We start from the raw sequence: 23,199 nt of genomic DNA, 5'->3' as shown, positions 1-23,199 counted from the left end.
ATAAGGCAGGAAACAAAGTCTGTTTGAGGAGAAAAAGGAAATGTACAGATAACTAAAGTGTGGATCATTTAAATGGCATAATGAACACAACTGTTTCATGTTTTCGTTTAATTTTCATGTCTTAATCCATTCAGTAATACCCATAATCCTCGTAAGTATAGGAGTGAAAACAGCCCTTTTGTGTACTGTAATTAGCATAAAAAGACATAACTACTGGCCCTGTCAGTTAGTGACATTAATACAATTATAGTGACTTTATTCTTAGGGTTATATAGAGTGTTTAATTATGATTTATATTTGCAAACACAGACATACCAAGGGTTAATTGTGCAACAACTTGACAAAGTCAAGCCAATATGACATCAGTCTTCATCATTTCTAATTTAGCACATACTAGTCACATGTAGTCACCTGCATATGAAGAAGTGGGCTGCCCTTGAGCATGGGAAAGGTGCTATATAAATAAAATGTATTATTATTAAATTGTAAGAGAGCTACAAGTTGTATAGATAAAGTGGTTAAAAGGGTAAAAAGTTTTTCCACACTGCTTAATAACATCCCCTGCTATTTCATCAAATTGTCTGAATATTTATATCTAGAAAGCAGACAATGATTAACAATATATATAACACAATGGTCTGTTTACAATGATAATAATAGATTTAACAAAGTTGTTAAAACACAATTGATCTGACCAAATTCCCTAAATGCTAGAACTAATACCTTTAGGCTCACTTCCCTTTGGAGAATTTATGAATTACTGTATGTTGCAGCGAAAACAGGCCCTACATCTGTAAAGATTATTTTTGAAATCAACAGCATCCGGAGAGTCAGATCTATTGAGAAAAGTGTTTAGTTCATTAACTCTGTACAGAAGACATCCTCCCACACAGACGCAGGAAGAATGTGCCAACTGCTCACAGACAGTGAGTGCCCTGTCTGAAGGAACAAAAAAAAAAAAATCACATCCGATGGAATCAATATACTAAATTTAAAATACAAGCAAAAAAAATTTTAGATCATTATCAGATGTCAAAACATATGGTGTATAAATAAAAAAGAAAAAATTAATATACAGCACAAGAAATACAAAGATGCAGAAAAATATATCTTTAACCAATAAGCCGTTAAGACATGACCATGTGTTTGCAACGTGAATGGGGGGCAAAGTGGGACCACTAGACAGACTTTTGCTCTGTTCAGTGCTTTTTCCTCACCTTGCACCACCTTATTCTGGATTAGAGCTTGATTTCCATGACCTTAAAATGGAGTATGCAGAATTGAAAATGTGATAAAATTAGATGAATAATTGAGTTTTCTGAATTTGCACACTCTTACTTATGAATTACAAAAGAAAATTAAAAAGGAAATGCAAGCATAAACAAGCAGCTCATTCAGTACAGGTCAGCTAACCCAGGTCCATTTCTTTGAAGTATTTCTTTTCCAATATTCTGTATCTATGGGAGGTATATTCTGCAAAAAAGACTAAACAAAATGCACTATTTGCATGTTGTGAACTTGAAAATGTAAAATGCAATGAGCAGCAGGAGGCGCCAGTGCCTATTTGCATTTTGCTTTTCATTTTTGCAGCTTTATTGCTGTTCAGGCTGAAAATAAAATTGCAAATGCTGTTCATTCTTTTTATTTTTAATTTTTGCAGCATTCTTGTGCATTGATTTTGAAAATGAAATTGCAAAAGAGAGATTGCATTTTCATTTAATGATTTTAATTTTCATTTCCCTTTTTGCAGAAAATACCTCCCCATATATTATCCACTGAACCACAGTGCCTTTAAAAAGTATTCACCCTCTTGGAAGGTTTCACATTTTATTGTTATGCTAAATTGAACCACAGTGGCTTTTATTTGGTTTTTTGACTCTGAGGCATTTGTGGTAGCTCGAAAATTGTTATTGATCATTTGCTGGTGAAGATCTACAACCCTCAGCAAAATACTTGGTGTATTTGATCATGATTCGCCATAATAAGTGACTTTTTGATTGTAAGGTGGTAAATTTCATTTTACAGTCACTCTCAGGTCTTAGCACAGTTTTGACAGCAACTTCTAATTACTTGTTTGTAGAGCTTAAAAAATGTTTAAAAAATAAAAAATTCAAATTCAATGCATTTGTTATATTATCTGTATCATTTGATGCAAATCAGTAATTATCTGTGACAAATTCCTTTTCCTAAAGATGTCCATATTTTTATATTTGTTGTCTTTCAGTTTAAAGTTACAGACATTCTCATATTCCTCCAGTTCAGGATGAATGGCATTTTAGTTGTTAGACTCCCTGAAGCTACTTTAGTCCCTTGAGCGGTGTGTCATGATCTCGCTGTAGTGGCTTTGAAAGATCAGTGCTACGAACACCCGACCACCCCTCTTTTCTTCAAGTACATGGAAATGTTGGAACAAGATAAGAAGAAGGGACATCTCTCTGGTGCAGACAGCGATTTACATTGTTATCTCATTGTGGCTGAGCTGAGGTATTGATTTTTTTTTTGGGGCTGTCTTCAATGCTTCAAAATGTATACGCTTTTTGAATACAAACTCACAGAAGGGAAGGTATCTTACCTTTCATGATATTTTTGTACAATAAATAATAATTTTCTATAAATAAAGGCTAAAATGTTATTGTTTGCTTTATAAAGCCCTTTAATAGCAGCATTACATAATACCACAAATAAATCAAAAGACAACTAGGGTAAAAGTTCTATGCAACAGTAAATAAAAGTCAAACCTGTAAACAAAAAAAATTCCAGATACCACAATTTTTGCTATATCTTTTTCAGAATGCTCTTATATATATATATATATATATATATATATATATATATATATATATATATATATATATATATATATATATATATATGTTTTTTCTTTTCCTAGATTTACCCTTCTCCTCCACAGTTTAAAGTTGCAAATCCAATAATTCTGACTTGATTAAAGTGCACATTACAGACTTTAATTTAACTGTATCTGCATACATTTCAGTTACACCATGCAGAACAGACAATATTTTTTCTACACAGTCCCCCCATTTCAGGGCACCATAATGTTTGGGACAATTGGCATCCCAGGTATTTTTGATTCCTCAGGTGTGGTTCATGGCTTCATAAGATTCTTTGGCTTGCTTCTACCCTTTAGAGTCTGTACTTGACATTGTTCAACATGAGGACAAGTGCTGCGCCAATGAAAGTCAAAGAAGCCATTATGAGGCTGAAAAAAGAATAAAACCACATGAGACACTGACAAAACCTTAGAATTGCCTAAATCAACTCTCTAGAATATCATTAAGAAGCTCAGTAATCACAAAGGAACTGGTAGGCCAAAGAAGATCTCCACTGCTGATGACAGAAGAATCCTCACTATGGTAAAGAAAAATCCCTGAACTCCTGTCTGGCAAATCAGAAACAGTCTTCAGGAGGTAGATCTGTATGTGTCAGAGACGACTATCTGCAGAAGACTTCATGAGCAGAAATATAGAGGCCACACTGCAAGTTGCAAACCACTAGTTAGCCACAAAAACAGGATGGCCAGATAACAGTTTGTGAAAAAATGATTTCAAAGAGCCTGCAAAATGCTGGAAAAAGGTCTTGTGGACAGACGAGACAAAGATGAACCTGTATCAGAGTGATGGCAAGAGCAAGTATGGAAATGAAAAAGAACTGCCCAAGACTTAAAGCATACCACCTAAAATATAGCTTGGGCATGTATGGCTGCCATAGGTACTGGCACACTCATCTTCACTGATGATGTAACTGCTAACACCAGTGGCACTATATAGAAACATTTTATCTGCTCAGGTTTCAGTGAATGCCTACAAACTCATTGAATGGCACTTCATCCTACAACAAGATAATGACCCCAAACTTACTGCTAAGGCAACAGAGGAATTATTCAAAGCTAAAAATTGGAAAATTCTTGAATGGCCAAACCAGTCATTCGATTTAAATTCAATTGAGCTGGAGTTCCGTATGCTGAAGAGACAACCTAAGAGGACAAGCCTCTGAAATACGCAGGAGATGAAGATGGCTGCATTTGAGGCTTGATAGAGCATCACCAGAGAAGGTACTCAGCACCTAGTGATGTCTATGAATTGCAGACTTCAAGCTTTCATTGCATGCAAGGGATATGCAGCAAAGTATTAAATATGACTGCTTTAATAGACCAACCATTGCTGTGTCCCAAACATTATGGTGCCCTGAAAACGGGGTAACCATGTAAAAAAAAAAAGTTTATAGGGGATTTATATATGGACTCCCATCCTCCTTAAGAACTCGAGGGTAAATATTATCTGGTCCTGGTAAGTTGTTTGTTTTTATCCTATTTAATCTAAGCAGTACTTCTCCCTCTACAATTTCCAGATTGTTTGTTATGTAATTGTAAACTGTGGAGTAAATCAAGAAAAATGTATCTTTTTTATTTGGAACAAAAAGCCTCTTACCTTACCTCCCTGTGATCAGGTACTTTAGCAATTCCTTCCTCCTTCCCTTCAATTCTATAACCTCAGGCAATATAGTAAAGAACAAGTCAGGTCAGGTCAGGTCAGGTCAGAGAGTATGCACTGGTACAGCGTGTTGCCGCACCCACCACATGATGAAACAGCTTGGGATCCCGGTTGGCAACTCCCCAGGCAGACACACAGTCCGGTCCCACCCTCTAGAATTGACCATCTACCTGCCACAGCCAGGTGATACATGAGCATCCCTTTGGGTCTGGTCCAGCCACTTGGGTCATCAACAGTGACGATCCTGCGAGCCAGATCACCCTCTGGGAATAGCATCACAGGGCCAAAGCACTGTAACTGATGCACCCTCACAATGCCATTAATGTGCCTCATTCGGGACTCTGTGAGCAACAACAAACAGAACACAAAGTCAAGCCAGCAGTACCCAAGGATTCTCTGAAGAGACACAGTACCGAAGGAATCCAGTCTTCTTCTCAGGTCACTGGATAGCGTCCATGTCTCGCAACCATATAGCAAAACAGCAAGCACCGGAACTTGGACCTTCGTCCTTTTGCAAAGATATCAAGAGCGCCACACACCTCTTTTCCAGTGACCTCATGGCCCCATGCCCTCCCAATCCGTTTACAGACTTCATAGGAAGAGTCACCAGAGACATGAATGTCACTGCCGAGGTAAGTAAACCTCTCGACAAGGTCGACATTCTCTCCGCAACAACAACAACAACAACATTTATTTATATAGCACATTTTCATACAAATAATGTAGCTCATAGTGCTTTACATGATGAAGAAAGAGAAAAAAAAGACAAATTAAGAATTAAAATAAGAGAACCCTAATTAACATAGAATAAAATTAAGGTTTGATGGCCATGGAGGACAGAAAAAACTAAAAAAACTCCAGACGGCTGGAGAAAAAATAAAATCTGCTGGGGTTCCAGGCCATGAGACCACCCAGCCCCCTCTAGGCATTCTACCTAACATAAATGACCTCAATCAGTCCTCATTGTATTCAGGGTTCTCATGAAAGGACTTGATGATGGTCACGTGGACTGCAGACAGACACACTGCTGATAGCTGTGCCCAAGAGGTCATTAAAGGACTGGATCTTGGTTTTTATCCAGGACACTTGCAAGCCCAGACACTCAGACTCCTCCCTCAGTCTCTCGAGAGCCCTGATCAGAGCCTCCATTGACTCTGCGAAGATCACAGTGTCATCGGAAAAATCAAGATCACTGAATCTCTGTTTCACGAACAGATGCCCCATAGCCTCTGGACTCCACGACCCTGTCCAATACCCAATCCAAAGAACCAGCCAGGAGTTACACATATAATTATGTATTATTGATAAAAATGGAAAAAATTTTTAAGGAAGTAGAATACTATGTGAAAATTGGCACAGGCAGGTCTCAGATTATCTTCAGTCTAGCTTGCCACATGTCCATTGAATGGAGTATTGAAACAGGCACATACCCGTCTCAATATGACTGCCGAGATAGAGCTGTCTTCTTTATGGTCTTCTCTTCATGTCCAGATAGTGAAAGAGAGAGGTATAGCAAGGTGATGAACTTCATACCATTCTTACCATAAAACACAAACCAATGGGCCATCATAGTACAGAATGGCCTTGGATACAAAACAAATCATAAACAGCCATACTTTAGACCAATAGAATTCAAGTACAACTCATCCCCCAGTTGCTTTAATCAGTCAGTTTATGGCCTTCCTGTAGGTAATGGTTTATAGGCTCTAAGTCCCAAAATAGCCACCCTTGCCAAAGTGGTCTGATGCTCCATCTCCCTCACCTTAATACCGACATCCTGAGTCAGTCTTAAAGATTGGGAGGTCGATTAGTTAACACTAGAATTACCAGAGCCTACAAAAAAACTTGTAGATCCGGCCCACCTTAAACCCCATCGCACCTCTCTCTGTCAGCGTCTTTTGTCCTGTAAATGTGCCGATAAAGACAAGCAGCAACCAGCCTGCTATTCCATCCCCCCACCGCTGCAGAACGTGCACAAAGTTCTCCCAGCTCATGCCTTGATTATCTGGGAGTGAAGTGCTGGAGTTTTAGAATGGAAATAATAGATCGTTATTTGGAAAACAAGCATTTCGTGTTTGTTCCATTTCTACAATAATCTGTGTAAACACATTGTTAAAACAGTAACATTTTTCATATTTTAGTAGTAAATAACAAAATGTTGGCATAAATTATATAATGTGTGAGGCCTAAAGTCCAAAGATCATATCAACACTTTCACAAAAGGTTCAAGGATAAAACAACAGCTTTCATGGTGTAGCGGTAAGATTTGCTGACTTGTAAATCAGGAGTCCCGGTTCGATCCCAACTGCCTCCTATATTTACTGTTTTGAGTAGTGAGCTTCTCTTATTGTTAATATTATACAGTAAACACATACATTTGGTTGGCGTCTGTAACAGACAGTGTACATTTATAGTACTCGTAAAAGTTACCATTTTTTTTTCACTTTTATTCTCTCAGTCACGATCACGATGCATACTACCACCCTAGGGATCTGACGCTGTTCGTTTTTATTTGAAACTGGGAATAACTGTAGATGTGACTGGTGTTTTGAGGCAATGGAACTGGACATTCTCTGATCTGGAGGGATAAAAGCTGACACACAAACACTAGTGAATCTGCCTTCTTCGTATCTCACCGTCACTTGATTTTTTTTTATTCAGTTTTATTGAGTGTTCCTGCTCATGGTGAATTAGTATGCACCTTATGATCCATGATGGCAAACAAAAAAAACAGAGACATAGGTATATATGATATTTGGAATTATTCATTTTATGGCATGTATAGTACATTTTGGAAAACATTGTGGCACGGATGCAACATTACTCATATTATTCATATAACATCTTGTGGATGTTATCAGTGAACGCGTGTTTTTTTTTTTTTACCCCTACGATCTTGCCAGTCTCCATGTTGCTGTATGGTGATGTTTATTTTGTACTCCAGGACATGCAGAGGAAAGAATAGTACAGAGAGGTCAGTTCAGCACTATATGCAATCATCAAATTCAAATGTTAACAGTTCACACACATGCAAGAACCGTACCAACATTTTGTCATTTACTACTAAAGTATGAAAAACATTTCTGTTTTAACAATGTGTTTACATAGATTATTGTAGAAATGGAACACACATGAAATGCATGTGTTCCAAATAACGATCTATTATTTCCACTCTAAAACTCCAGCACTTCACTCCCAGATAATCAAGGCATGAGCTGGGAGGACTTTGTGCATGCTCTGCGGCGGTGGGAGAATGGAATAGCAGACTGCTTGCTGCTTGTCTTTATCGGCACATTTACAGGACAAAAGATGCTGACGGAGAGGTGCGATGGGATTTAAGGTGGGCTGGATCTACGAGTTTTTTCGTAGGCCCTGATAATTCTAGTGTTAAATATCAAAGCACCGCTGTTCTCATCAATGAAATGAAACATGCCTCCTGAAACACTACCTAGTATTACATTTGCTTTGTCTAGTTTGCAAATAAAGACATACAAAATATTTATCAATATATATGCTATAAATCAGTCCACACAAGACAAGAATATATTTCAGCCATCCCTAAACCAAATTTTATATGCAAAAAAGTGTTTGGTATTGGGACACTTTATAGACTTTTACATTAACAATAGCTTTGCAACCTTTTCTTACATCAACACGTTTCTTCCAGTTCATGTAGTGAGTAGTGAGAATGCTTACACACAGCAAAATTGTCTTTTCAAAAATAAATCACAATTTTATGGACAAAAATATCTATTTTCCAGCATAATGTAAACATCATTGTTTTTTTTTTATAAGGAGGTTTTCAGCCTATTCAGACTGTCTAAGTAATTAGCCACAGAAATGATTGCAATGCCTGACATTTGTAGTGGTGCTACTAGGGATTGAAACCTCAACTCCCAGCAGTCCCTGCAGTGGCTCTGATTGGTCATTTACTGAGGGTGCAGGGGCTGTTTGGGTACAAGGAGGCTGGTGTGACATTTAAAAGGGGGCCAGTTATCCCAAAAAAAAAAAAAGTTTTTTGTGTTTCATGCCTGTCTGTCTGCCTTCCGTTCTGAAACCTGTAGATTCTTGTTTTGTCCTGGATCGCCTCTTGTTTTGGGCTATGGTCTGTCTGGTGTCTTCCTGCACATCTTGTGAAGAAAGTAGCACTCCTGATCCCATTCATCCGTCTTCATCTCATCAGGAAATACTGGTAAGACTATCTTTACATTCCCATTCAACGTGCTGATCTCTGGACTATTGCCCTCCGTCATTGCATTTCATCAGTTGCCGTTTTCCATGGACTTTATAGTGTGTGGTTTTTGTTTGTCGTTTGTTTGTGTTTATTGTATAATCGCTGAAAGGGAACAGCGATGGGATTGTTTAGCATGTAGTTATATTTCACTTATTGGTGTTTAATACATTATTTAATTGTTTTATTACCAGTTGCTTTATTTGTCTCTGTTTGTGAGTGTGTGCGGGTCAGGCCAAGGCTGGGTGTGTCCCTGGAATCTCCACCAAAAAAATAAATAAATCACCGTCTTATCAATGGTGTGCATCTTCGTGGCACTGGACCGCTAAACATTTGGATCATTAACTGTAACTCACTGTTTCATGTTGCTGGGGAAAAGGCTTATTATGTACAGTAGACTGATAACGCTGAACACTTTTAGAATTTGTGTTAGTGTGTCTGATAGATTGGTATCCCTATCTGAACTTTGTCCAACATTGATTGAGGTCACAACTGCCTACATTTCAGAGGGATGAACCACCAAAAATTTGTGAGACAGACTAAGATGGGGTTTTTCAATTTTAGAAATAGACCCCATCCCTTTAACACCTTGCCTGAAGCTCTTTTCTGTCTCCCTGGATGACTACAACACTTCACTGATCTTGTCATCTACAACCCTCTATTCCACAGGTCTCTGCTACTAAGAGGTCACTCCTTCTCCAGTTAATGCATTAATGCATTGTTTCTGTGCCTTCTTTAACATTATATTTGCAATTCAATGCAAAAATGTGTCGTAATCAAGTATTATGCTGACCACTAACAGCCAATGCTAGTTGTTGGCCCCTTAAACCCTCAGGCATACTTCATGCAGCAGTGATATTTTCCATACCTTGATAAACAAAATGACATTCTGAGAAAGATGGGAAATGACAACTTTTTTTTTTGGATTCACCATGTGTCATACACATTCCAGATGAGAGAATTTCAAGTAGACAACAGGACATGGCCAAGTGAACGAGTAAGTGGAGCTATGAAAGTTGGAAGGAATTTCACATTAGAATCTACATTGCTGATTTCAGCCACAGAAAGTAAAAAATTACTATATACAGTATGTATATGACAAACCTCATATGATTATTTTATTATTAATAATAATAATAATTATTATTATTATTATCATTTAAAGGTTTCTACATTAAACAATATTTAGGAATAGTAATTCAGCCTGGTTACATATGCACATGTCTGCTTTTTAAAAAAAATTGCAAAAGGCTACTGAGGAAATGCAGTAATCTTATTTCTCTGCTGTCACAACCTCTCTCCTCCTACCAGTTGTGGGGGCGGAATGGCCAATGCATCAGACCTGTTTTTTTCTCATTGAGCTCCACGTTTGACTGCTTCCAAACTGGTTAAACCTAAGATTGTCATAGAATCCAAATATCTGCCCAATGTTTTCTGCTCCTGCAAGTGCATTCATGGCAATGTAGTAGGCTGACAAATCAAAACGTGTTACTTTTTTCAAAAGTCACAACTTTGACTTGAATTGATTACAAAATTAAGGTTTTGGCTAAAGTTTTACAGCCAGGTGCCCTTCCTGACACAAACCCTCTCTAATTATCTAGGCTTGGGACTGACACCAAATTGTACTGGTTTGCCCCCCTGATTGAGGTGCATGAGAGAGAAAGAAGCATGTGACAATTGTCCAGGATGTGAGGGCTCAGGTTAAAGCAATTTCGGGGTAACAGACAAGATCCCAGTTAGAGTAGGTCTGCACCAGGGATCTCCTTTGAGTATTTACTTCTTTGATCTGGTTATGGATGTGTTGAGTCATAGGATGAAAGACTAATCTTCTGGTGCAAGCTTTTTGCTGCTGACATTGTGTTGTGTAGCACCAGAAAAGTAGAAGTGGAAAGAAAGTTGGAAGAAAGGAGAGGGGCTTTGGAATATAGAGGGTTGAAGATTAATAGGAAGAGAACAGAATATAGGAGGGTTAAAAATTAGGATTCAGAAATTAGTCTGCAGGGAGTGCCACTGAAAAGAGTGCATACCTTTAAATATATAAGATCAGTGGTAGCCCAAGATGGAAAATTCAATGCAGAGATAATCCATAGAGTGCAGTGTGGATGGAGCAATTGGAAGAATGTATCAGGAGTATTGTGTGATCAAAGAATTCAGGCGAAGGTTTAAGAGAAGGTTTTTAAGACAGTGGTAAGACCAGCAATGATGTATGAGGATGAGACATGAGCAGTAAAGGGAGTGCAGGAGAAGAAGTTTGATGTGGCAGTAATGAGAATGTCACGATGGATACGTGGAGTTACAAAAAAAGGACAGAATAAGACATGAGACAATCAGAGAGTGAAAAATAACTGTATATCTAAGAAAGTGGCATGGACATGTGATGAGGAAGTACAAGGGAAGAAAAAAAGCATGGGAGACCAAAGTCTAATTAAAAGAACATCTAAAGGAAAAGTGCTCGACTGGAGAGGAGGTGCAGGACCAAGCTGTATGGAGAAGGTTGATCAAGCACATTGATCCCATATAGAAGTGGGAAAAGATCAAGAGCAAGAAGAAGGAGGAGAATACTTTTGACTGAATTACTATATATACTATCTGTCATTTTAAATGATTAAATTGAGCAATTATTTTAAATCCTTTTCAATTAAAGGGAATGCATGTAGGAGACTTTTTAAGTAAAAAAAAGTGAAAGTAAACAGTCCAACAGATACAAACAAAATTGTAGAGCTGAGCCTGTACTGTGTCAGAATTTTCCAAATAGAGGTGGAGCATAGTCACTGAAGAAGCTTCTTTGTCTATATTTTAATCATCTTGGCTATGTGCTCACTCTGAATCAACCTCACAAACAAGGCCAGAGTATTTACATCTTTATGCAGCCATTATGATAATTCCCCAGTAGTCCAACTGGTAACAGATATGCTCTAATAATATCACAGAACCTTCAAATGAAGTAAACCAAAAACTGCTTATCCCTTTAAGAGATGAAAGTCAAGAAAGAGCCATAACCAGATAGCTTGGTCCTAAAGTTGCAGGATATTTGGTAAGTGGTGACCATCTACTATGATGACCAACTTGCTCTGTCCTGATTGGTTCCATTTAACTCTTCCTATCACAGCCCTGCCTTAGTAATTTAAAATATAAATGCAGATGATTCTACGGTATACATTCCATATGAACATTATATTTTTTTAAATGTTTGTAACACTACACAGATTGCTGACCTTCATACTCTGACAGACACAAAACGTTTTCACTCCTTTTCTTTATACTGGTAGCATTGTACATTCAGCTAATGCAGACAATAATTACAAATGGCAATATTCAAACCTCTCGTCCTAATGCCGGGAAACATACACAAGGCAGCATCAGTTCGTGGTGGTAGGCAAACTCAGCCCCCCACACAGAACACTCTCATTACCAAAAATTACAAACACACACACGCACACACACAACAAACTGTTTAAAGCTGAACATTTAGATGTAGTCCCCAAGAGCACCCTGGGATGTCAAGGCCTTCTTTTGCTACAATACTTTCTAATTTTTCTCGTTAAATTACTGTCGTCATTACTCCATAATATTATTATAGTTTACAAGAAGAGTTACAAGTAGTTGCATATGTATTTAAATAAGTAACACATTATTATTGCAACACGTATTGTTTTCTGTTCACAGCATAATCTGCTACAGTTTGCCACTTATGATTTTATTAACCTGTCAATTCAAAATTTTAGAATACAACTTATTGTCTGTTTTCACGTTTTATTTGAATGGAATTTTTCTTGTATCAAAACCTACTGGTTATTTAATATTTATTCATTTTATGCACAATAATAGCCTGTTCAATGTTCACTGTATGGTCTATTTTGACAGTTTTTTCACTGAATTCCTCTTTTACTACAGTACTGTAATATTTTATTCACTGTGTAAAATGTAATGTGATGTTGCTCTGTTTGGTGTGCAATAGAGAAAAAAAAAAAGATTCATTGATTTTGTTGTATTGTGTTTTGTAAGAAATCCAGTCAGCTGTCACACAGACTACCTCTAAAATCAGATAAGAAGTCAGGCAGCCACGAAGAGTGTGATTTCCTGAAGCCAGATGCCACTAAATGATCCATCCCCTGCTGCTACACATTGGCACAGAGTGCCGGCAGGAGTAGATAATATACAGTATCCATCATCACTCTATCTTCCATGTTATCAGATGATGAGATAACAGTGAAGCAGGCTGTCAAGGCTGTGCGTATGTTTCCAGAAATATGGACAGTCAAAGAAGTGGTGCAAATTTGTGTCATGTAGTGAATAAATTCAATAATATATCTGAAGGAAAATGCTCATATTGAAACAAATTTAACAGTAATACACATTTCACTAATCTACTGTATACTGCAGGTAATTTGGGAAGCAGGTCAATGTTCATTTGTACATTCATACTATCTATGAATGTATCTGTTGTTTCCTTTATCACTGTAGATGACATACTGGTGATGCTTTTTTATCAAATGATAAAAAAGAGATATACAGTACCTGGAAAAACTCTGTTTTTCATACAAAACATTACTACACTGACTAGTGACAGGATTTTAAAATGCAGTGATTGTTGTAAATAATCTACAGAATGGCTTAAGGCCTAAGAGAAAGAAAGGACACAGGGGAAATGCTGTTGATGTTCTCCAAGAAAAAGTGTGGTATTCATCAAACATGTTGGCAGAAAAGGAGAGATAAGCACTGGGTCCTGAAAAGTAAGAAAAGTGTAAGATTAAGTAATAGTACAAATGCAATGTAAACAAGAGCTACTTACCAGTAAGTATGTTTTTATTTGCCATGGATGCAGTGGCATTTTTGGCATGAGGATTCTGGTGGGGACATACTAGAATTTTCTTTTATGTGTGCAGATGTCTCTATTGTAAACATTAACTTACCTAACTTATAATGTTTGTCCCTCTTTTACCAGTGACTAGTGGAACATGCAAGTTTATGCACCGTTCATGTCTCAAAAATCAATCAAACAATAGGATGCTTGTGCCTGGTCTTTCTCAGCTGGCATCAGGTGATTCTTGTGTCCTCCAACATCACCGTCATTTGAAAAATATATCCATAAAGATTTAAACACTAAGTAAAGTGAATGCATATTCTATGAAATTAAAGAATGGGTTTAATTAACAACAAGACTCTTCACCTAATTAAGCAACTGGTTGGACTGAAATTGTTTGAAGTTTGAGGACGTGACTTAGTTGGTCTTCTGTTGACTCACTCACTTCACATCTCATTTCTGTTTGGGTGCCATTTAAGGAAAAACATGAAGCAATTCAGAGGAACGATGAAGAGATTCCAGGGAACAAATCTTAAAAAGACAAGTCAAGTCAATTAAAATTAATTCAACAGAAGTTAATTAGCAGCAAAACATGTCACTAATTAAGAAAAGGGTTAGAATGAAAACCTGCAGCCACTGTGGCCCTCCAAGACTTGGAGACTGAGATTCCTGGCCTAGAAGCTATTGCAGCAAAGCAAATAAAACACCTCAGGAGTGCCCGAATGCCCAGATGTCTCAGGGTCTGTTTATCTCTTTTACTTTCACCTCAGGAAGAAGTTAGAAGCTGAGAGCCCAAGACATGCCTATGTGGGATTACCAGATGTCCAGAGGGCTCAACTGTGTGGTAAAATGAGAGTGTGAAAGTAGAAAAGCATCTAAAAAGGTGGACTCATGCAAGGAACTTATCTCTAGCTTTTGCCTTGTTGTCTTTTACATTTTGTTCCTTGTCTTACCTAAGATGCACTTTTTAAGTTCCATTTGGAATTTGCTTTTTCATTGTCAATTATTCTTTCTTAAAAAGGTAATAGCCCCTATTTGCTGGAACCAGCTGCAGTTAGAAATTAGAATTATAATTTTTAACAAGTATATCAATTAAATCAAATACTATAAGCTTTGACCGTCTCATTTGCCTCCTGTTTATAGCAAAGAGGACTTAATCTGAGTGGGTTGTTTTGAGCCTCCAACAAAAGAATAAGGCAAGAAGTAAGCCAGCAGCTATACCACATGCACTTCAGAACAGTTAATCCACCTGAAGCTAAGCATGTTTGGGCCCAGCCACAACATGGATGGGAGACCAACCAGGAAAACCTTGGGTTGCTGCTGGAAGAGGTGTTGGAGAGGTCAGCAGGGGGCGCTTACCCTGTAGTCTGAATGCGGATCCCAATACCCCAGTGCAGTGATAAGCTGTAAAAATGGTGCCTTCCTTCAGATGAGACATAAAAACCAAGGTCCTGACTCTGTGGTTGTTAAGGATCCTTGGGCATCCTTAGTAATGAGTAGTGTGAATCCTGATGTCCTGGCTAAATTGCTTACCATTGTCTAGTCATTCTGGCCCCCTAAGCATCCCCTGTCTCTAATTGGCTAACTATCTCTCACTGTTTCACCACCTAACAGCTAATGTGTGTTGAGTGTACTGGTGCAAAATGGCTGCCATCATTAGTAGTGGTTGAAGTGTCTCCCCTCTTACTATTTAAAGCACTTTGAGTAGTTAGAAAAGCAATATACAAATGTACACAATTAATATTACGTAAAAAACTGACAAAAATCCAACAACTTCTAGCTGAGTTTAGTAACTCTGAAGCCAGAGCTTACAGCTTTAATAATAATAATAATAATAAATTTTATTTATATTGCACTTTATATTTTAGCAATCCCAAAGTGCTACAGAGTAAAAATAGAATAATAAAATAAAAAAAAGAACAGAAGAGTCTATAAAATACTTTAACAAAATGACTTTCTAAAAAGATGAGTTTTTAGGTTTCGCTTAAAGGCCTCAGTCGACTGTGGGGCTCTCAAGTGTTTGTCATGGCTGTAGGCCGAAACTTTTTCTTTAAAAATAATTTTTTACAAAAGATGTCAAAACACAAATCTCTTTCTCAAATTGTGCTAAACATACAAACAAAAATTTCCAGAAATGTGTGTGAACTATATACATACGTGGCAGTATTGAACTCTATGATGTGATTGAAAGCAACTAACTGCATGCATTGGTATACACCATTTGCATTACATGCTGAACTGGTTGTATTCTTTTTTGTTCTGCCTGCTGTTAGAGACTACATCATTGGACAGTTATACTCTCCATTCTGAAAGTGGTCTATGAGGAAAAACAATTTAAAGTAATCGTAGGTACAACAGACTCAGCTCATCTCATAAATTTTGCTGCCACCTAATGTACATGTAAATTTACATTTGTATCGACTTTTGTTGATAACTGCATTGAAGGAATTAAATACTGTAAAAATGTTCTTTATGGTGGGTTTTATAATATACTAGCAAAATACCCGCGCTTCGCAACGGAGAAGTAGTGTGTTAAAGAGGTTATCTAAACATATATATACATATACATATATACATATATACACATATCTACATATACATATATATATATATACATATACACATCCACATATATATACATATATATATATACACATATCAACATATATATACACATACATATACACACATACATAAACACACACATATACATATATACATATATACATACATACATACGTGTGTTGTAACACGGGCTGTGATTGTTACATGGGAGGGAGACGACAAATCACAGCTTCCCGCTTTCTAATCGGGCCTGTGATTGGTGCTTTGACTGATGCCTAGATCCCACAGTATGTCCCCTTAGGAGAGACGTTAGGCAAGTGTAATTGAATAGCGGTGCTGCAAGTTTAGCTTTACACCTGTTTTTAAGGCTTATTGACTGAAAGGGGCTTTCATGAAAAAACTTAGGGCTTTGCTACAGGATACACCCTCCACAAGTTAAGGAAGTAAAAATAAAGGTATATATTTCTGTTTTATCCATCCATCCATTTTCCTACCCGCTGAATCCGAACACAGGGTCACGGGGGTGTGCTGGAGCCAATCCCAGCCAACACAGGGCACAAGGCAGGAACCAATCCCGGGCAGGGTGCCAACCCACCGCAGTATTTCTGTTTTATTTAAACCTTTTAAGTTTGTATGTGGGCGGCATGGTGGCGCAGTGAAAGGTGCCAGTTAGGAGACCCGGGTTCGCTTCCCTGCCAGGAGTTTGAATGTTTTCCCCGTGTCTGTCTGGGTTTCCTCCGGGTACTCCGGTTTCCTCCCACAGTCCAAAGACATGCAGGTTAGGTGCATTGGCGATTCTAAATTGTCCTTGGTGTATGGGTGTGTGTGAGTGTGTGCGCCCTGCGGTGGGCTGGCACCTTGCCCGGGGTTTGTTTCCTGCCTTGTGCCCTGTGTTGGCAGGGATTGGCTCCTGTATTTAGGATATAGCGGGTTGGATAATGGATGGATGGACATTTGTATGCATAGCCCCATTTGCCTGTTTTCATTTTTTTTCTTTCTTCAGTAATATTTCAGCAAACCCGGAGCTTGTCAGTTCAAATCCTGGTACTGACACCACTGTGTGACCCTGAGGAAGTCACTTCACCTGCCTGTGCTGCAAAAAACAAAAGTAATGTAACAAATTGTACCTCAGATGTTGCAAGTTGCTGGAATAAAGGCATAAGTAAAATAGATAAATATGTATTATACACATAGGAACTATTCATTTATTTTCAGTTAAGTCATCTGCAGCAAACCTTTATAAATGAGGGTTTCTCCTTTTTAGATAGTGCAAACTGTTTCTTCTTCATTGAGGTTTTCTCTTGGAGAGCTTTTTTCATTTCATTGAAAATTAAAGCAGCAGCTGCCAAAAAATGTAGCTTTCTTATTAATTTTTCCAACATTGTGTAAAATAACTTTATAAAGTAACATAAAAGGTTTAAATACTGGTTATCCTTTTACACTAAAATATTACTAAAGAGATACAAAAAAAGTAAAATGCATATGTTCTTTTTCTTTAAGGAGATTAAATATTACTGAAGAAAGAAAAAAAAAAACTAAAACAGCCAAATGGGGCTATGCATACGAACTTAAACGGTTTAAATAAAACAGAAATATATACTTTTATTTTTACTTCCTTAACTTGTAGAGGGTGTATCCTGTAGCAAAGCCCTAACTTTTTTCGTGAAAGCCCGTTTCAGTCAATAAGTCTTAAAAACAGGTGTAAAGATATTGACAATAAGCTACGCAAACCCACCAAGACATGGAATCGTTTAAATCAAGTATCATTACATCTCCCTTTCTTAAAGAGAAGTAAGGCAGTACTTATAAGCTTAGTAATGTTATACATTTCAAATGCTACTTTGATAAACTTTATCACTTCAAACAACTGAACTATCCAGAACATTTCAGGCATACATCCAGCATTCAAACTATGTATAAAAAGCACAACTGTTAAAGGAATTCAGCATTTCTTAATTGAAAATGTTCCTTTAATCCTCAACATGTCTCAATGAGTCGTTCTGGTGGTTTTACTTGACGTTTTGACCTTCTGGTTAATTGTGTTTGCAGTTGAGATGTTCTTTCCTGATTTATACTTGTTTTCTCGTTAATATTTGTTTCGCTGGTGTTAGTGTTCTGATTAGAGGTTATTGGTCCTTTGATGTCTCAACGGTTTCTTCTTAGAACAGCTCCTATCACGCAATTCCGTCACATACTGGTCTATTGTTTCGCCGCTTTCTGGAAACATGTAAAAAACTTGTGCCGCTCAAACGTCACATTGCGCTTTGGGTTGCAATACGCTTCGAATTTTTCAACTAGTTTGTTCAATTTCATATTGTCTCCATCTTCTTCAAACAGAAAATTGTTATACATCTCTAGCGCCTCTTCGCCAATTACATGTAGAAGCATAGATGCTTTCATTTTTTTCACTTTTCCTATCTGCTTCAATCGCAGCAAGATACAACTCGAATCTCTGTTTAAATCTTTTCCAATTTTCAGCTACATTTCCCTTTAACTGGATATTTGGTGGGGGCTGTAATCCTTTCATATTTTTTTTTCTCTTTTGCTAGAACATCTTAGCGCTTTCTGACCACGTTTTCAGGTTACTCACAGACACAAGACTCGTTCAAAAGCTGAACCTCTTCTTCACATTCCTCTTCCAATCCGCCACTTCTGACACCATGTAGTGATCTTGCTAGGTTCGTAGTTTAATCAATACACAGGATTGAAAGATATAATAACTTTTTAATAGACAGACTTTAGAGACATTTACTGTACAAGTTACTACTCGTTCTTTAGTTCACGCCCATTCTCCTACTTGCATCGGCATTCACAGGCATTACTAATCATTCTGTAAGTATCCCTTAATAGACCTTACTAATCAACTATCATTACAAAATCCAACGTGGTTTGTGCCCTTCAGAATGAAAACAGTTTGCATTTACTTTTTTAATGAAAGGCGAGCTTTTAAGCCTGAGAAATCATCCCGTAAATGCACACGTTTAATTGCACATGTGTTAATATGTATGCTTACACAGTATTAAACCCACCAAGACATGGAATCGTTTAAATCAAGGCACTGAGCTACATTTACTGTACGTTACTACTCGTTCTTTAGTTCACGCCCATTCTCCTACTTGCATCCGCATTCACAGGCATTACTAATCATTCTGTAAGTATCCCTTAATAGACCTTACTAATCAACTATCATTACAAAATCCAACGTGGTTTGTGCCCTTCAGAATGAAAACAGTTTGCATTTACTTTTTTAATAAAAGGCGAGCTTTTAAGCCTGAGAAATCACCCTGTAAATGCACACGTTTAATTGCACATGTGTTAATATGTATGCTTACACAGTATTAAACCCACCAAGACAAGGAATTGTTTAAATCAAGGCGCTGCGCTACCTTCTTCCAGATCGGCCCCAAGGCGTTTCACGTGATTATGTAGGAGGCATGATGACGCGATACGCAACTCCGCCCCCGTCCATTACAGTATATGGACAAAAAAGAGGTTCCAGTTATGACCGTTACGCTTTGAATTTCGAAATGAAACCTGCCTAACTTTTGTAAGTAAGCTGTAAGGAATGAGCCTGCCAAATTTCAGCCTTCCACCTACACGGGAAGTTGGAGAATTAGTGATGAGTGAGTGAGTGAGTGAGTGAGTGCGTGAGTGAGTGAGTGAGTCAGTCAGTCAGTCAGTCAGTCAGTCAGTCAGTCAGTGAGGGCTTTGCCTTTTATTAGTATAGATCCTATTAGTTGCTCAATGATAGCCACAGACTGCACAAGGTTCAGGACATATATAGTACGTCAGCTCTACAGAATGTTGTCAAGATTTCTGTTCCTCAGGTGCAGGGATAATCCAAGATTGTATGTGAACTTATATGGTTAGCAGAATTGACGGTTTTGCATTTTTATGTTTGTTTACTTTATTTGGAGATCCGTGTAGTATTATTAAGCCATCGTCAACAACTCACAGATGGTCAAGTAAGGTGTGAAGCATAATAAAAGGCAGCAGAGATTTCATAAGAGGCAGTAGGTAAGAACAAATTCCTTTGGCATGACACTTATTTTGCCCATGGGCAGAATGCATGTACACTTTTCATCTTGCTCCTGGGACTGTTTTATTTATTCATTTTTTGTGAGATATTATTGTTTGAATGCTGCTGCTAAGTATAATAAGTATGATAGTTTGGAAAAAGTCTGTAGGTTAAGAAAATGTTAACACTTTATAAATAAGCATGCTGCTGACACTGATACAGTAGTTATGGACAACTACACACAATTTGATTGACATGAAAATTACTGGCCATTATGACAAATTTTATGGCGAGAAGCAAATATCTACAAGGGATGTTCAAAAAGTTTCTGCACTTTCATATTTTCATTGGAAGCGGTGAAGGCGTAGTAATTGGGCATTAAAAAGTTGGTATGACACTGGGAAAATTGCATCACAAAGACAGGTGACTATAGTATGTAGAAAAGTAATGTAATTTATTTTTGAAATTTTTAGTAATTGGGCATTAAAAACTTGGTATGATACTGGGAAAATTGCATCGCAAAGGAAGGTGACTATGTAGAAAATTAATGTAGCTTGCTTTGATCTCCAACCCCTGTGCTTGTGCTACGCTCTAGCCTCTTTGCGGTTTTGCCGCTTTTACATTACTGCGAGTAAGTAACTATATTAAAAAATATTAAAATGTAATAACTTGAATGTAAATTATTTTTCATGTTGCGTTGGAGTTATTCGTTGCATAATACAATTTCGTTCTGTCATTTTTGGCATTAATTCGTTTGACTTCATTGTTTCTCAGTGCTAGGATTGCCCGTGTACTTATTTTTACTGTTGATAACCCTTCATGATGAAATGTCTCGTCTCGTTAGAGCAAGAACTGTGTATGTCAAAAGCATTCACACGAATGAGAGGTGAGAGTACCGTGTGCGTGGTTTTCTATGGTTGAGAGAAGGACTTGAAAACATCTCATGGCCAAAGTCTAGAAAATTAAAGTAATTTGTTTTTGAAATTCTTAATAGAGTTAAAAAAAAAGTGCGGAAACTTTTAATCACAGCAAAGTTAGGAGAGGGCGGCACGGTGGCGCAGTGGGTAGCGCTGCTGCCTCGCAGTTGGGTGATCTGGGGACCTGGGTTCACTTCCCGGGTCCTCCCTGCGTGGAGTTTGCATGTTCTCCCCGTGTCTGCGTGGGTTTCCTCCGGGCACTCCGGTTTCCTCCCACAGTCCAAAGACATGCAGGTTAGGTGGATTGGCGATTCTAAATTGGCCCTAGTGTGTGCTTGGTGTGTTTGTGTGTGTTCTGCGGTGGGTTGGCACCCTGCCCAGGATTGTTTCCTGCCTTGTGCCCTGTGTTGGCTGGGATTGGCTCCAGCAGACCCCCGTGACCCTGTGTTCGGATTCAGCGGGTTGGAAACTGGATGGATGGATGAAGTTAGGAGATAGTAGTGGTGTTTTTGACATGAAAATTCTGGTGGAGTTAAATATCTGCAGACAATCAGAAGGGATGCCAAAACCCTGTGACACTGAAAAATAGGGATGAGTGAACTCCACAGTGTTTGCTTTGCCTCAAGTTCAGAGAAATTACAAAAGTGTGCGCAAATATCGCCGAACTTGGCGAAATGCATTTAAGTCAATGTGTAAAGACTAACTGACCTATATTTGATTGGATTATAATGGTGCAATCACCTTTAAAGTGTCCCCAATTCCTAGGGAAATGGCTGCCAATTGTGCTGGCCTGATTATTGTGGCTAAAAAGGTGACCTGAGCTGTGTGGCAGCAATGCCAACCACTGCACCACCATGCCTCCGTGAGGTCAAAGAAGAGGACAGTCTATAATCATTTTCGCCAGGTGCATTCCTATTTCTAAATGTAATTTTGATGAGACAAACACTTTGAATAGCATTAGAGCGTATGATACTATCTACAACTATTAAAATAAGTTTGGGTGAAATTCCACATGCATTCATTTTTAAACTACTGGTGATGGGATTTTAAGGCACATTGTTCAGAATCAGGAAAAGAGAGTATCAGTAGTTCAGCTCACTACTCGTGTTTGTGATTGAGTGAAACATTTAACAAACAACTGTTTAAATACTAAATTGGGCAATTCCTTGGACAACAGAATACAGATTTGAACAGATCTTTGACAAATGAAACTTAATTTGCAGTAATAAAAGCTTTAATATATAAGAAGGAAAATAACATATTCATGCAGAAAGGAGTCTGTGAAAGAAAAAAAATATTAACTGCTTCCAAGTTACTAAGGGATAAAAAAAAAAACTAACAAAGCTATTTTTTCTATAACGGCAGGTTATTCATACAGGCATTTGTCATAAGACAGAGTGCAGTAAACTGACAAAGGACAACTTCTTTTTATGGAACTCATCCGTTAGACACAGGAAAGATGACTTTTCCTTCTTCAGGGCCCCCTTTGCAATGTACACTAAATAGAAACGGTTAGCCGATTCACACAAGGTAAGGTTAAATGCTTAGATAATCATATTGTGCTTATTGATAAGTAAGGGGAAGGGAGAGGGAGGAAAAATATTAAAAGTCGATTCAAACAGGGGACTTTTGCTCTTCTGCCTTGCAACATAGAATCCATATACTCATCTCTGACTGAATAAAGACTAATTGATTGAAGCATTCCTGTCTTCCTCGGAGATCTCCTTCCACCAGTCTCTATGATGTTTTTGCCTTATCCTACAGTAAATCTTTTCAGAAAGAGCATGCTATTTTTCATTCTTATACATGTCACAGTTCTCAGTGCCTCTAGGGTGGTAGCACAGGTAAAGCCCAAGGGAACTTCCGATGCCTGAGAGTCTTATTTTTTTTTTCCTAGGTACTGCCCAGAGACCAACATCAGCCAGCCATACCCAGGCAGATCACTGCAAGACAGGAACCGAAGAACAGCTTAGAGAGAACCTGAGCACAGCAGATAGAGTGGAACAAAATAGGGGCTCTCATTTGACTGTCAAGGATAGGAAAAACTCCAACCTGTGAGAGTTTTAGAATTTGTTTATGGAGTGTCAGGTCATTGAGTTCTCACTGAAAGTATTTGGTGAAAGCTGTAAACCATGTTTCATTTATATACCATT

The sequence above is a fragment of the Erpetoichthys calabaricus genome, chromosome 12 (assembly GCF_900747795.2).
Source record: "Erpetoichthys calabaricus chromosome 12, fErpCal1.3, whole genome shotgun sequence".
Classification (NCBI taxonomy): Eukaryota; Metazoa; Chordata; class Cladistia; order Polypteriformes; family Polypteridae; genus Erpetoichthys; species Erpetoichthys calabaricus.
The sequence above is the reverse complement of the archived record's forward strand: the minus strand, read 5'-3'. Positions refer to the sequence as shown.